Genomic DNA, 17744 nt, shown 5'->3' with positions numbered 1-17744 from the left:
TTAATTTTTGAAAGTTTGATTAATATTTGTCTTGGCATGTTTCTCCTTGAATTTATCCTGTATGGGACTCTCTGTGCTTCCTGGACTTGATTAACGATTTCCTTTCCCATATTAGGGAAGTTTTCAACTATAATCTCTTCAAATATTTTCTCAGTCCCTTTCTTTTTCTCTTCTTCTTCTGGGACCCCTATAATCCGAATGTTTGTGCGTTTAATGTTGTCCCAGAGGTCTCTGAGACTGTCCTCAGTTCTTTTCATTCTTTTTTCTTTATTCTGCTCTGCAGTAGTTATTTCCACTATTTTACCTTCTGGGTCACTTATCCGTTCTTCTGCCTCAGTTATTCTGCTATTGATCCCATCTAGAGTATTTTTAATTTCATTTATTTTGTTGTTCATCATTGCTTGTTTCATCTTTATTTCTTCTAGGTCTTTGTTAAATGTTTCTTGCATTTTCTCTATTCTATTTCCAAGATTTTGGATCATCTTTACTATCATTATTCTGAATTCTTTTTCAGGTAGACTGCCTATTTCCTCTTCATTTGTTAGGTCTGGTGCATTTTTATCTTGCTCCTTCATCTGCTGTGTGTTTTTCTGTCTTCTCATTTTGCTTATCTTACTGTGTTTGGGGTCTCCTTTTTGCAGGCTGCAGGTTCGTAGTTCTCGTTGTTTTTGGTGTCTTTCCCCAGTGGCTAAAGTTGGTTCAGTGGGTTGTGTAGGCTTCCTGGTGGAGGGGACTAGTGCCTGTGTTCTGGTTATGAGGCTGGATCTTGTCTTTCTGGTGTCAGGTCCATGTCTGGTCGTGTGTTTTGGGGTGTCTGTGGCCTTATTATGATTTTAGGCAGCCCCTCTGCTAATGGGTCCGTTTGTGTTCCTCTCTTGCTAGTTGTTTGGCATAGGGTGTCCAGCACTGTAGCTTGCTGGTCGTTGAGTGAAGCTGGGTGTTGGTGTTGAGATGGAGATCTCTGGGAGATATTCGCCATTTGATATTATGTGGAGGTGGGAGGTCTCTTGTGGACCAATGTCCTGAAGTTGGCTCTCTCACCTCAGAGGCACAGCACTGACTCCTGGCTGCAGCACCAAGAGCCTTTCATCCACACGGCTCAGAATAAAAGGGAGAAAAAGTAGAAAGGAAGAAAGGGGATACAATAAAATAAAATAAAGTTATTAAAATAATTATTAAGAAAAAAATTTTTTCAAGTAAAAAGAAACAAAAAAAGACGTATAGAACCCTAGGACATATGGTGAAAGCAAAGCTATACAGACAAAATCTCACACAGAAGCATACACATACACACTCACAAAAATAGGAAAAGGGGAAAAAATAATAAATCTTGCTCTCAGAGTCCACCTCCTCAATTTGGGATGATTCATTGTCTATTCAGGTATTCCACAGATGCAGGGGACATCAAGTTGATTGTGGAGATTTAATCCGCTGCTCCTGAGGCTGCTGGGAGAGATTTCCCTTTCTCTTCTTTGTTCGCACAGCTCCTGGGGTTCAGCTTTGGATGTGGTCCCGCCTCTGCGTGTAGGTCACTGGAGGGAGTCTGTTCTTCGCTCAGACAGGATGGGGTTAAAGGAGCCGCTGATTTGGGGGCTCTTGCTCACTCAGGCTGTGGGGGAGGGAGGGGCACAGAGTGCGGGGCGAGCCTTCGGCAGCAGAGGCTGACTGGACGTTGCACCAGTCTGAGGCGTGCCGTGCATTCTCCCGGGGAACTTGTCCCTGTGTCACGGGACCCTGGCAGTGGCGGGCTGCACAGGCTCCTGGGAGGGGAGGTGTGTAGAGTGACCTGTGCTTGCACACAGTCTTCTTGGTGGCGGCAGCAGCAGCATTAGCGTCTCATGCCCGTCTCTGGGGTCCGCGCTATTAGCCGCGGCTCGCGCCAGTCTCTGGAGCTCCTTTAAGCAGCGCTCTTAATCCCCTCTCCTCGCACACCAGGAAACACAGAGGGAAGAAAAAGTCTCTTGCCTCTTCAGCAGCTCCAGTTTTTCCCGGACTCCCTCCTCGCTAGCCGTGGCGCACTAACCCCTTCAGGCTGTGTTCACTCCACCAGTCCTCTCCCTGCGATCCCACCAAAACCCGAGCCTCAGCTCCCAGCCCCCGTCTGCCCCGGCGGATGAGCAGACAAGCCTCTCGGGCTGGTGAGTGCCGGTCGGCAGCGATGCTCTGTGCCGGAATCTCTCTGCTTTGCCCTCCGCACCCCTGTTGCTGTGCTCTCCTCCATGGCCCCAAAGCTTCCCCCAACTCCGCCACCCGCAGTCTCCACTCGCGAAGGTGCTTCTGGTGTGTGGAAACCTTTCCTCCTTCACAGCTCCCTCCCACTGGTGCAGGTCCCATCCCTATTCTTCTGTCTCTGTTTATTCTTTTTCCTTTTGCCCTACCCAGGTACGTGGGGAGTTTCTTGCCTTTTGGGAGGTCTGAGGTCTTCTGCCAGCGTTCAGTAGGTGTTCTGTAGGAGTTGTTCCACCTGTAGATGTATTTCTGATGTATCTGTGGGGAGGAAGGTGATCTCCGCATCTTACTCTTCCGCCATCTTCCCCCTCTCTCCTCTCTTCCTCCTCTCTCCTCAATTTCATATTTACTTTTAAGGATTTTGTTTTTAAGCCTTTACTCAGAGATGGACCAAGTTCTTGGTCTTAAAACTTCCTGATGCCAGAAAAGGATGGAAAAGAGAGAAAATTCCTCTCCTTTTTGCAATAGAATTGGAAATGTCAGCAAAAGGTATTGGTTTGTTTTCTTTGTTCTTTTTATCAGCAAAGCCAGTGTGTTGCTATTGTTTGCTGGCCTGACAGAAAAGGAATCAAAGCTTTCACTGTACAGCCTTCTATTCTTCAGCCAAATGCTGAATCAACAGCCCAGATTCTGTAACAGCTTGGTTTACAGCCTAGACAGCTTCTGTTCGTGTCATGTACTGGGTCACAAAAAGGATAAAGGGAGAACAGAAAGGAGCATGAGAGAGAAGTGAAATGAGCACTTTGAAGGTTATTTGGGCTGGTATCAAATTAGCTCCTCAGGAAGGCAGGACTGGAATTATTAGCTTCCTACTACATATGTTTTTTGTTATTTCATGTGTTGTGGTAAAAATTAATGTTTTGTAAAATCTCTAACCTCATTCAACAGAATGCATTCAACTATTCTCAACAAATCCTTTTATGATCTTCATAACTCTTTTGGGAATTTTGATTTATTGATTTTTAAAACTGTTAGTGAAGGACTTCCCTGGTGGCACAGTGGTTAAGAATCCTCCTGCCAATGGGTTCGATCTGGGAAGATCCCACGTGTTGTGGAGCAACTAAGCCCATGCGCCACAACTACTGAGCCCACGTGCTACAACTACTGAAGCCCACGTGCCTAGAGCCTGTGCTCCACAACAAGAGAAGCCACTGCAATGAGGAGCCCGTGCACTGCAACGAAGAGTAGCCCCCACTCACTGCAACTAGAGAGAAAGCCTGTGCACAGCAACAAAGACCCAATGCAGCCAAAAAAACAAACAAAACTGTAACTGACTCTACCTAACAAGCACAGTCAAAGTTTTGATGCAAAATCAGATAAGCAGCCTCTAATCCAGAGGTTTGTTAGGGTCTCAGGGTGCCCTCACAGCAGCTCTCACAGTACAAGTTGCTAGAGGGGTTCAGTGACCCCAGGGCTATGAGTTAAAAATGATGACTTTTAATAATGATGGTTGCATTCTGAGCTAGAGGGAGTCAGGCTTTCTTTTGGGACATTCAAGTCACCACACCCTCCCATCTGGTTTGTGGTACTGAATTCCCCATCTTCCAGGAAACTTGCAGTAGAAGAGATGTTCAAGACCACAGTTATGAAAAAAGCAGCAGCAAGGAATGGTTGGCTGCCCTTTTCTACAAAAAACACTCTAATAATCTGAAATTGCATAATTGAAATGCCTCAAGTCAATGAGGACTCTTTTGAGTGACATTAATTAGGGTGTTTTTGTGATCAGTGTTGACTAAGTAGTGAGCTATGTAGGAGTCCTCTTTAACTCCCTTGATGACAGAATGCCTTCTGGTCATTTTTAATGTAAAAGTCCCCTTGACTGAAGTTGGGGGACTGATAAAAAGTGAAGAAAAAAGAAAAAATTAAAGCTGGAGAGAGGAAAAAAGAGAGAGAGAGAGATCACTTAAACATGTTTGGAGATAAAACCACCTATCCTTGCTCATCCTTTGTATGGGTCACCACCGTTAACTGCTCATGTATATCCACCTGCTCACTTCTTAAAATATTGGGTGAGTGTTCCCAAAGTTGAACTAGGTTTTCCCCTTTTCCCAAGACATCTTTTACCAAATGGAAGAATAGGTGAATGAGTTAAGGAATGAAATTGAGGAAGGCAAAGGAAAGAACCAACAGCTTCTAGGACCTGATTTCTTAATCTACCTGATATACCATGTATACTTGGACTCTGGGCACAAGTCAACTGATAATGTGATAAATTAACTCAGACACTAAAATACTGCCATTTTACCGTTATAAAAGAAAAATATGAAAATTCCCTCTTTACTCCAACCATATGCAGCTTAATTTAAGTTGATTTTGGGTTATTTTGCAGTTTCACTTCCCTCTTGTCATTTATTTGATTTCATTAGAAACAGACTATTTACTTTCCATTTCTTTTATTCCTAATTTAGGCTACAAATGGGCTGTAACTGAGGGAAACTGCAGATGAGGGTAAATCACATTTGCTGTTAATTTGAAATTACAGACCCTTGATCTTTTTGAGGAGGTAATTTATCTATAGGTAATTTTTTTTTTTTGGTACGCGGGCCTCTCACTGTTGTGGCCTCTCCCGCTGTGGGGCACAGGCTCCGGATGCGCAGGCTCAGCGGCCATGGCTCACGGGCCCAGCCACTCCGCGGCATGTGGGATCTTCCCGGACCGGGGCACGAACCCGCCTCCCCTGCATCGGCAGGTGGACTCTCAACCACTGTGCCACCAGGGAAGCCCTAGGTCAAATTTTAATTTAAAAAATACAGTTTTATAAAATTGATGTTGATAAGAATAAAAAACATAGTCATAGGCATTCTATATTATTCTGAGAAAATGTTCTATAAAGTGTGAAAGAGTTGCACTATTTGTTTTTCCTTCATTAAAAAATTGCTAATATAAATTTTTAGTAGAATTATAACCAGAAGTAACTTCTGAATGAGCAAGGAAGGAGGTGATCATGGCTAGTAGAGCTTGTGTGTTAAATGATGTGTAAGCAGTTTAGAGCATGGACTTTAAAATCCAAGAGACCTTTAAAGGCTTTGTGGCTTTCTGGTGAAAAGACGCTGGGAAAGCTAAATAACTTCTCTAAAGTCTTGGGCTCCTTTTCTATAAAATAGGGATAATAATAGCATCTTACTTTACATGGTTGTGATGAAAATTAAATGAGATGATGCATTAAAGTCCTTAGCACAGTACACAAAGTAACTACTCAATAAACAATAGACATAAGATAGGATGATATATGATATGAGATTTCTCTGAAACTGGCACAAAATCAATCAGAATTTTGAATTAACTAGAATATCTTTTCCTTGGTCATTTGAGAGAGTATAGAAAACCCTAAAATAAATTAATAACTTTTTTGGGAAGGTGCTAAAAATAATGATTTACTACATTTTGTTTGTTCTATTTGAATGTTTCACTATTATTATTATTCATCAGGGGTACTTTTGCAAAACCTGGTTGCTTTAGAACCAGTTTGGTTGGTGACAGAGATTTAAATTCAGGAATAAAAATGATTTCATTTTAATATTTGTAAAAAAATCTCAAATTGTTTAACATATGGAAATATAGAAAAAAACAGTTTTCTAATAGTTACATACTTTTCCAGTAATCAATACTGACATGCAGTCACATAGGTTAAAGAAATCCACATTAGAGAAAATATATGTCTCTAAGGTTATATAGAAAAAAAAAGGGGGTAAGAAGGACATTAAACGTAATGATCTGGTGAATTTTCAAAGACTTCTTTAATTCAAGCTATCCATATGACTTTTGGAAGATTCTGTTATCAGACCATAAATGATACAACTAAGCCTACAGATGAGACTATATGTTGGAAATTCCTCAGTGTGGAAATGTTAATAACTCTCAGGAAAAGCTTAACTCTCATACTTCTAAATAACTATTACTATATATATTTTCTCTCTGGTGGAAATCAGTGTTAATCATATTGTAATTCTCCTAAAACCACCTGTGACCCCCCCTTAGGCATCTTTTCCTCCACCTGCTGATAGTAATAGTAATCACTACACAGTTTGTGTTCTGGTCATGGCAGAACATCTTAAATTTCCTAAGGAATACAGAGGAAGGACCAAAAGAAAATCTAACTTGTCTATTCTATTTGCTCAAAGTGTACCATTTCACCTATAAGTAAAAACAGTCATTGATTACTTTTAGAAAGTCCTGGGCTTTGGAACCAGGCAGATGTGGGTTCCAATTTAAATTCTAAGTAGGATTTACTTAATTGGGAGGTTTTGGGCAGGTCCTATAAGCTCTCTGAAACTTGAGGAGTTTCCTCATCTGTAGAAAACAGGTAACAGTATGTTGTAGCACAGGGCAGGGCTTATGGTAAACCCCTGATGCACAGGAATGCCCTCCATTTGTAACTCTCCTCTGACCTCTCATGCCTATCTTCAACTCCTCTATTTTCCACATAGTTATATAAACAAATACGTATCCACAGATTAAAAAAAAAATCTCCCCAACTCAGAGTTGGATTTAGCTCATTAGAGATTAGAGGTCCTCAATTTTACACCCATGAAAAAAATCAAGAAAACTCAACAAAATTCTGATTTTCCCCATGATTATTATTTTGATTTTTTTTTTTTTATAAAACATTGACTAACAAATCCTTTCCAAGGTTTTTTTTTTTCTTTTTAAATTTGGCGGGGGTGGGGGTGGGGGCGTGCATCTTTCCTTTGCTGGTGCCCTAAATACTTGTTTAAACTGCCTACTGTACAATCCAGCACTGCCCCAAATGTTGCATTATTTGCTTTTAGAATTAAGGAGAAAGAGAATAAAAACCACATAAGGAAGAGTGGAAGTTACCACTTTTGGAACATCAGTGGTACTTACTAAATGACCTATAAAAGTTAGTTTCCAACAAACGTAAGGTAGATAGCTAGTGGGAAGCAGCCACATGGCACAGGGATATTGGCTCGGTGCTTTGTGACTGCCTGGAGGGGTGGGATAGGGAGGGTGGGAGGGAGGGAGACGCAAGAGGGAAGAGATATGGGAACATATGTATATGTATAACTGATTCACTTTGTTATAAAGCAGAAACTAACACACCATTGTAAAGCAATTATACCCCAATAAAGCTGTTAAAAAAAAAAAGTTAGTTTCCTTTTGCTCTTCTTTCAGGGTTTTTAAATAGTATTAATTTACTCCTATTATGAAAGTTAAAGATTTGGCTCATTTAGACCATCTCCTTCTCCCTTACCCCATTTTTGAGAGTTTATGAGCTTTACTCTTCTATTATATACGTTTATAATATTAAATAATATTTAATAATATTTCTATCATTAGATAGAATATTTTGATTCTTCTCAAAACAACTGTAGTTGATATATATATTACCTTTATCTCATTGATAAGGAATTAAGATTCAAAGGCTAAGTAGCTACCAAGTGGTAGAATTCAGATTTGAACATTTGCAAGATAGAGCAAAGATAAAAGAAAAAATATATGCTCCCAAGTGAGTGAATACACTGTCAGAAGTGAATACAAATAGGAAAAAACTGGTACCTTACTTGCTGTAACTAAACTATTGTTACTTCCTAGCACAGTGTATTCTTTCTACTTTCAAAGGTTGTCTGACAGGCAGATCTATAATAGATTCAAAGTAACTATAACATTTTTTGAAATTGGGTGGCTGCAATGACTAGTATATGTGAGTTACTTTTGTATCAGTAAGCTTTTTTCCAAATTGTATTTATTAATTGCCTTTTATTTTGCTTTACATTGATTTACTATTTATCTTTTTGCCAAATCCACAGTATGGATTTGAGAACCAGTAACTTAATAAGCTAACTAGTTGAGCTTGAAATACTACTTCCAATATTAGTTTTATTTTCCTTCATGCTAAGTAGGTGGCTGCCACCTCATTTACAGTTGCTTACAAGAAAAATAAAGTTTTACATGAAATAGCAGTCATATCATCTCTATATGGTCAAAGTCAGCAAGAATTTGAGTAATTAAGTTTTATGTTCTTAGGTGAACATAATGTGAATAAGTTATTATCCAATATTAACTAATAGACATCCTTTCCTTCTCGTTTCAATGAACTTTGACAAAATTCATGGGAAGTAAAAGCTTCTGTTGCACCTAGTTAACTTTAGAGGATGTTTTCTCACCTTGATTTAGGTATGAGTGAGCCATTGGCATTCTAAAAACGTCTTCGTGGTCAAATCTTGGCTCCTTATTTCTCAAATATTATGTTGTACAGACAAAAAAACTGTATGCATCTAGGTATTTTTTGCATTGTTAACATTCATGTATATGACTTCAGCAAGTTGACTCTCTCTGTGTTCTCTTGTAAGCAAAGAAATAATGACATCTTTTTTGCATGAACTATTTTACAATTTTTCATGATATATATATTCAAATATGGTTGTCAAGAATGAACACAAACTTCCCCCCTTTTCTGAGTAATAGAATAGTCTAAATGTCTCTTTACATTGTCTTGGTGAGTCCAAAGAAACTCAAGCACAAGGATAATACATATCAGTTGGAAACCCTGAGATTAGCTACATAGGGTGAGGAAACTAACAGTTATTGAGTGGTGAGCAAGCAAATGTTCCGCATATGTTACTTAACTCTCACTACTGTCTCTCAAGGAGGGTATCAATATCCCTAGTTTACAGATAAGGGAACTGGGGCTCAAAGAGGTGTAGACCTGAAATAAATGGACTGCTAGGTATTTCTCCAGCAAAGACGGGCTTATTTGGGATCAGTAGAGAATTGCAATTCTGGATCTGCAACCATGGTGAGCCATGTGCAAGTTCTCCACACAGCAAGGGAAGGAGAATGCTTTTATACAGGGAAAAAAGAAGTTGGGAGGGCTATAGTAAACAATGTGTCTGTTAGGGAAACCACTGTCTGAAACCACCCACTCTGGCCAGGCCCGATAGCAACCACTTGCATGAGTTATCTTCAACAGGAGGTTCTGGCAAGGAACGTGGAACCAACAAGCTACCACCAACCAGAAGAATTCGGGAAAGGTCAAAAGGAGAGAGGAGACTCCAGTCCATATGTCCTATCAACCTCCCAGAATCCTTCCCGCTGAAATTCATCTTGGCTGAGTGATGCATGTGCCACCAGGAAGGACCCTGAGTCAGAATGATTGGCCAGAGACAACCCGGAAACTAATCCCATCACCATAAAACCCAAGACTGCGAGTCACATGGCAGAGCAGTCCTCCTGGGTTCCTTTACCATCCTGATCTCCACCCAGGTGCCCCTTCCCAATAGAGTCTCTTGCTTTGTCAGCACGTGTATCTCTTCAGACAGTTCATTTCGGAGTGTTAGACAAGAGCCCATCTCGGGCCCTGGAAGGGGTCCCCCTTCCTGCAACATGTCCATGGCTTTTCATTGGCTGAGTCCTTGCCAGGAAAAAAAAGGACTCTTACTTCCTCTTGAGCTTGGCTATCATCACAGGGTGAGAGAGCTCCCCCTTCTGGTCTCCCAACTCTATTTAACTGAGATTTCTGTTTATTATCTTTTACAGAGGATAAGGGGCTTGCCTCAGTTCTTTTTACCACCTTTTATTTCCTTCAAGTGCTGATGGCTAAAAACGTCTGAATGTAATAATTTCACAATGGATTGGAAAACTTGTTCACTTCAAAACCCTCTATAGGAAAAAATATGTAAGGCTCTAGATTTTTCTCAAATCTGGTAATACTGGAAGTGTTTGGATTAACTAGTAAGAATACTGAACTAGAAAATTCTCATATTGAAATTGAGCAGGAACCTGAGGGGGCCTCCTGGGTACAAAAGCCTGTCCATGTCCTCCCTTTCTTGTTTGTAGAAAAAGGCTTTTGTCTCCTAGCTCTTCCCTGAGTTCCAAAGAACAGACCAAAGCAGTTACTAATTAGAGAAGTGAAGGAATGCAGAAACAAAGGAAAATCAGCCAAGCAAGAAAAGTAATGATAGCTTAAACTATAGTTCAGCAATAAAACAGAATCCTAGTTCCTCCCCAAGGAATATGCATAACAATCAGATGCATATCTTTGAGTTTTTCTGCAGAAACTAAGACCACCACACAGGTGGAGGATGGTGACTGCATGCTGACCACAAGCATGTAGACCCCAGACTGGTTGGAACCAGCAGGTCAATGATTAAGACTCCTGAAACGTCACACTGTTACCTCACCACTAACCAACCAGAAGAAAGTCATGCACCCTGCAGCTCTACAACAAATGTTTCCTTTAAAAGCATTTCCCTGAAAACCATTAGGAAGTTTGGGTCTTTTGAGCATTAGCTGCCCATGCTCCTTGCTTAGCACCCTGCAATAAAGGCTGTACTTTCCTTCACCACAACCCGGAGTCAGTAGATTGGCTTTATTGCACAGCAGTGAGTGAACCCAAGTTAAGTTCGGTAACCATTTTTTGCAAAAATAGCAGTTAAGGTTAATTTTATTAAGAGAGATGGACACAGAAAGGCCTTTTCCTTAATCAGTTAATATTTCAATAACAGTTTCAAATTGTTAAACCACAGAAAAGGTATTTCATTTTCCCTCTTTATCCAACTCTGATAATATAGTCAGAACTAAATAATTTCCTGTAATTGATTGGAAGTATTGGGGAGGAAGAAATTTTCCCCTACCCTTCTAGATTCTTCTGGATGGTCTAAGCATTAAATGGACATGAGACAAATTAACAGGAGAAGATCAGAGTTTAATAACATGTTTACATGGGAGAGACCTAGGAAAACTGAGTAACCTGTCAAAATGGCTGAAGCCCTTACCTTAAATACCATCCTCAGCTAAAGATAAAAGTAAGTCGAGAATGAGGAGAGTCAGTTAAGAGAGGTTGCAGGAAAAGCACAGTAAACAAGGATGATTTTGTTACAGATTTAGGTCATCGCCTATTCCATTGATAAGAGTTTCTAGAGATTTGGTCATCCTCCTCTTCCAGAGTCAGAGAGGGAGATGCCCTTACAAATGGAGATTTCCCTTACAAATGTAATGTTTCTTACAAAAGTGCAAGTCCTACTTGGTTTTTAGAGCACTTCTAATGTGTGCTGTTTCTCAGAAAATAACCAGCTTAAAACAATTAATATGCCAAGGGACATATTTTAGGGTGGCAAATTCTGCTCTGGAAACTACATACATATATACAGATACATATGTATATATGTCAAGGAATTCTCATGTCAATTTGCCAAATGTTGTCAATAATTTCAAGTCTATATATTAGTAAGGTATAGAGAAACACAAAAACTAAATATATGTGGTGAGATAAACCTTGAGACAGACTACAGGAGACAAATAACAACCACATAAGAAATTAAAATGAAGTCCACTAGAGATCATACTAAGTGAAGTAAGTCAGAAAGAGAAAGACAAATACCATATGATATAACTTATATGTGGAATCTAAAATATGACACAAATGAACTTATCTACGAAACAGAAACAAATTCACAGATATAGAGAACAAAGTTGTGGTTGTCAAGGGCGGGGGTGAGGAAGGGATGGATTGGGAGTTTCGGATTAGCAGATGCAAACTATTATATGTAGAATGGATAAACAACAAGGTCCTAGTGTATAGCACAGGGAACTATTTCAATATCCTGTAATAAACCATAATGGAAAAGAATATGAAAAAGAATACACACACACACACACACACACACACACACACATAACTGAATCACTTTGAGTACAGCAGAAATTAACACAGCATTGTAAATCAACTATACTTCAATAAAATAAAATTTTCTAAAACAATAACAAAAAAATGAAGTCCAATAGAAAATGATTCTGTGGGAACTTCAAGCTTGCCAGCTCAACTGGAAAGTATTTTCTAACAGTATGTGTCTGCACAAGACCTTCTAAGCAGCACCATCCAAGAGAAGTTTAACAGGAACCACATATACAATCTTACATTTTCTAGTAGCTACATTTTAAAAAAAGAAACAAGTGGGGGCTTCCCTGGTGGCGCAGTGGTTGAGAGTCCGCCTGCCGATGCAGGGGACACGGGTTCGTGCCCCGGTCCGGGAGGATCCCACGTGCCGCAGAGTGGCTGGGCCCGTGAGCCATGGCCGCTGAGCATGCGCGTCCGGAGCCTGTGCTCCGCAATGGGAGAAGCCACAACAGCGAGAGGCCCACGTACCGCAAAAAAAAAAAAAAGAAAAGAAACAAGTGAAGTTAATTTTAATAATGTCTTTTATTTAACTGAATATATATCTAAAATATTTTTTCAACATGTAATCAATATAAAAATTTTAATGCAATATTTTAGATTTTTTCATATTAAATCTGGTATTTTAACTTTATTTAAAGTATTTGGTAGTATGGGGTTAGTGGTTACTATACTTGAAACAGTTCAAATCCTGCTGAATTATGCAGAGTTCTTAGGGATTCATTTAGGATCTGGGCTTTGATATAATTAGGCAGGTCCATTTAACAACAATAGGGAGCTTGACACTCAGGTGTTTGTCTTACGTCTAAAATCTTAAACCTCTCCTGTCTTTTATACTAACGTATGCCACTGATAAAAGCCATTGATATCTAAAAAGCTGTGAAATGTTGTAAATATATATCACATACTTTGTAAATTTGATATATGTGCACTATGAAAGTATCAGAAAAGCTAATGCAAACTCGGATTCTGAATAAAAAGATAAATCCAGAAAGAGAAATTTGAGGGTCATGCCTTGTATTTGTCACTCTTTTTAAAAAGGCAGGGGCTTCCCTGGTGGCGCAGTCGTTGAGAGTCCACCTGCCGATGCAGGGGACACGGGTTCGTGCCCCGGTCCAGGAAGATCCCACATGCCGCGGAGCGGCCGGAGCCTGTGCTCCACAACGGGAGAGGGCACAACAGTGAGAGGCCCGCGTACCGCAAAATAAATAAATAAATAAATAATAAATAAAATAAAAAAAATAAAAAGGCGGGCAAAGACTAGGGAAAGAAGAGACAAGTCCTCCTACGCTTCCTGACAATCATGCTTAGTGCTAGTGTTTTTAGGGTTTTTTTTTAACATCTTTATTGGAGTGTGTTTTACAATGGTGTGTTAATTTCTGCTGTATAACCAAGTGAATCAGCTATACATATACATAGTGCTAGTGTTTTGAGAAGGATACTAACATGTGCAAATCAATTAACAGCAACCAGGGGAATTGTGAAAAGGCTTGAAACCACATCCTGTAAGCAACAGTGGAAAGCACTAGGAATATGGCTTCTGAAGACAGAGGGTGCGGCCAGGGTGGTTAAGCAGAGAGATAATAAGCAGAGGAGAGTGGGGTAGATACGAGGATTTGCTGTATTGGCAAATACTTAAAAGGGGTGTCACAGAAGAGGAATAGGCAAAAATAAATAAATAAAACTACTCGTGAAATAGAGGGCAAGCTGGCTGAATACAAAGAAAGTGGTTTCTAAAACTGCAATGAAACATATACCATGTTCTTGGATTGGAAGAATCAACATTGTGAAAATGACTCTACTACCCAAAGCAATCTATAGATTCAATGCAATCCCTATCAAACTACCATTGGCATTTTTCACAGAACTAGAACAAAAAATTTCGCAATTTGTATGGAAACACAAAAGACCCCGAATAGCCAAAGCAATCTTGAGAACAAAAAAAGGAACTGGAGGAATCAGGCTCCCTGACTTCAGACTATACTACAAAGCTACAGTTATCAAGACGGTATGGTACTGGCACAAAAACAGAAAGATAGATCAATGGAACAGGATAGAAAGCCCAGAGATAAACCCATGCACATATGGACACCTTATCTTTGATAAAGGTGGCAGGAATGTACAGTGGAAAAAGGACAGCCTCTTCAATAAATGGTGCTGGGAAAACTGGACAGGTACATGTAAAAGAATGAAATTAGAACACTCCCTAACACCATACACAAAAATAAGCTCAAAATGGATTAAAGACCTAAATATAAGGCCAGAAACTATCAAACTATTAGAGGAAAACATAGGCAGAACACTCTATGACATAAATCACAGCAAGATTCTTTCTGACCCACCCCCTAGAGTAATGGAAATAAAAACAAAAATAAACAAATGGGACCTAATGAAACTTCAAAGCTTTTGCACAGCAAAGGAAACCATAAACAAGACCAAAAGACAACCCTCAGAATGGGAGAAAATTTTTGCAAATGAAGCAACTGACAAAGGATTAATCTCCAAAATTTACAAGCAGCTCATGCAGCTCAACAACAAAAAAACAAACAACCCAATCCAAAAATGGGCAGAAGACCTAAATAGACATTTCTCCAAAGAAGATATACAGACTGCCAACAAACACATGAAAGAATGCTCAACATCATTAATCATTAGAGAAATGCAAATCAAAACTACAATGAGATATCATCTCACACCAGTCAGAATGGCCATCATCAATAAATCTAGAAACAATAAATGCTGGAGAGGGTGTGGAGAAAAGGGAACCCTCTTGCACTGCTGGTGGGAATGTGAATTGGTTCAGCCACTATGGAGAACAGTATGGAGGTTCCTTAAAAAACTACAAATAGAACTACCATATGACCCAGCAATCCCACTACTGGGCATATACCCTGAGAAAACCGAAATTCCAAAAGAGTCATGTACCAAAATGTTCATCGCAGCTCTATTTACAATAGCCCGGAGATGGAAACAACCTAAGTGCCCATCATCGGATGAATGGATAAAGAAGATGTGGCACATATATACAATGGAATATTACTCAGCCATAAAAAGAAACGAAATTGAGCTATTTGTAATGAGGTGGATAGACCTAGAGTCTGTCATACACAGTGAAGTAAGTCAGAAAGAAAAAGACAAATACAGTATGCTAACACATATATATGGAATTTAAGAAAAAAAAAAAATGTCATGAAGAACCTAGGGGTAAGGCAGGAATAGAGACGCAGACCTCCTAGAGAACGGACTTGAGGTTATGGGGAGGGGGAAGGGTGAGCTGTGACGGGACGAGAGAGAGTCATGGACATATACACACTAACAAACGTAGTAAGGTAGATAGCTAGTGGGAAGCAGCCGCATGGCACAGGGATATTGGCTCGGTGCTCTGTGACAGCCTGGAGGGGTGGGATAGGGAGGGTGGGAGGGAGGGAGACGCAAGAGGGAAGAGATATGGGAACATATGTATATGTATAACTGATTCACTTTGTTATAAAGCAGAAACTAACACACCATTGTAAAGTAATTATACCCCAATAAAGATGTTAAAAAAAAAAAAAAAATAAAATAAAAAAAATAAAAAAAAAAAAAAAAAACTGCAATGAAAAAAATGCCTTGGAAGCCAGGGAATGTCCCACTTTAGTGGAATTTAGGAGGGGTGGGTCAAGGCGGGGGAGGAGGGGAAATTCATGACGCCTAAGGCTCTTCCTAACTCCAAGTATGGATTTTATTTTTCCCAAATATTGAACAGAGAGGTAGTGTGGAGGTTTAATAGTTCACTGGCCTTGATGTTACAAGTCCTGTAGCTAAATCTCGGCTCAACCTTTAGGAGTTAGGTTACCCTGGGTAAGTTTCTTAGACTCTCTTGGTTTGTTTCCTCTATAAAATAAAAATAATACGTCCCATATCTACTTCTGGGATTACTGGAAGGCTTTGTAAACTATAAAATGCTACATAAACACAAATTTCTGTTTCCCTGGGATAAACCAAAGAAGGCCCCTTAACTCAGCCCTCCTATTTCTTTTTCCTTCTCCTCCCTTTATACTGTATTTCAGGTCCTGTTGTAACCAAGCAGGACCCTATGGGGCCTTCCTGGGACAGATTACCTGCCCCTTCAAGTCCTCCGCCTGCCTCTTGTTTGTGAAAAAAAAACTTTAGCCTCCTAGGCCTTCCCACAGTTTCAAAGAATAAATTTAATCAAAGAAGTGAGAAGCTGCAGAAACAAAGGAAAACAGTCAACCAAGACAAAATAATAATAGTTTAGCCATTAAACAAAGTCAAGGACCTTTAGTTTGTTCTCAAGGGCTATAGATAATATTCTGAGACATATCCTTTAAGCTGTTTTGCAGATACTGAAACCCCCACCAGGTGGAAGAGGTTAACTGTACACTGCCTACAAGCATGCAGACCCCAGATGGATTGGAACCAGAAGGCTGATGATGTTGACTCCTGATTACCTCACCACCAAACAATCAGAAGAATGTCCCTGAGCTGATCACACACTCCACAATCCTCTCCCTCACCCTGCCTTTAAAAACCTTTCCCTGAAAGCCACAGGGGAGTTCAGGTCTTTTGAGCATTAGGGGCCTGCACTCCTTATTTGACACCTACAATAAACACTGCACTTTCCTTCCCCACAACCTGGTGTCAGTACATTGGCTTTACTATGCACCGGAGCCAGCGGGTCCAAGTTTGTTTCCGAAATAGTATTCCCACACCCAGCTATTCCTGGTGCCACCCCTTAGATGTACCTTATCTTACTGATGGAATACAGGAAAGTCTACTGTAAGGATAAATGCAGTCTTTTTCTACCTCAAGGTAGGGCAAAGGGTCAAAACAGTCAGGAAACAAAATTTGTAACAGCCATTGTCTACATTCTTCATCTTGCAATTGCCATCTCTAAAAACGAGCCAACCAGTGCAAGGACCGCCAAAGAAAATATTATACTATTTCAGGATTGCTCTACTGAGGATTAAACCTCCTACCAGAGACCTTTAACCCTCATTAAAAAAATGAATTCATGCCAGCCACCTACACCACCCATGTTTTGAAGTTTGCAGCAGAATTTTAAAGTTTGCACTGTTAAAACCAAAAAGAACTGGATTAACTTCAAATTATTTTTGAACTGTGGTCTTTAGATTTCAGGTCTGAGAGTGGAGACTGAACTTAATTAAACCCTTACCCACAGGTAACACATACTATCACCTCTTTTCTGTAACCTGATTCCCCTCCCCCAGCTTCCATATACGTTCAGGGAGATAGCATCGAAGGTACAGGTCCTAGAGTGAGATTGCTTGGGTCCACTACTGTGGAGAGGGGCCTCAATTTATCTGCAACACAAAGATAATTCCTACTTCACAGAGTTGAGGATTAACTAAGTAAACCCCTTGACACGTGATCAGCAATAAAAGGGAGCTATCAGTACTATTCTGGCACTCCCACCACCAAAAGGCTGTCGGTATTTCCGAAGCTTTGGTCTCCGTGACTTCCCAAACCAACCGATATTTAAACCCTTTTCAGCTGTCTTCTGGGAGTGTCAACAGCAAGTGAAACTGCCGGCTCGCGATCCACCAAACCGGGTATAGACTGCCTCGAGGATACTCCATGGCACTTTAAGTCAAGACTAGGTAAATGCTTTAAAACAAGACCTCAGGGGATTAGGAGTGCAAAACCCGTGCCGCGTCACGACCACTGGAGGCACTCAGCCACACGCTGAAAGACGGGTTCCCTTCTCGCGCTGCATGGACTCCAAATCCCACTGCCGGCCTCGACATTCTGCGCATGTCTAACTGCATTGAGTGAGGAGGGCGGGCGAAGCAGCTAGCAGAGTAGCGGGCGGAACGCGGAATTTCATTGAAAGCGGGCGAATAAGACGCGGAGGGCTGGA

The sequence above is a fragment of the Tursiops truncatus genome, chromosome 4, assembly GCF_011762595.2.
Source record: "Tursiops truncatus isolate mTurTru1 chromosome 4, mTurTru1.mat.Y, whole genome shotgun sequence".
NCBI lineage: Eukaryota > Metazoa > Chordata > Mammalia > Artiodactyla > Delphinidae > Tursiops > Tursiops truncatus.
This window is presented reverse-complemented; position numbering follows the sequence as displayed.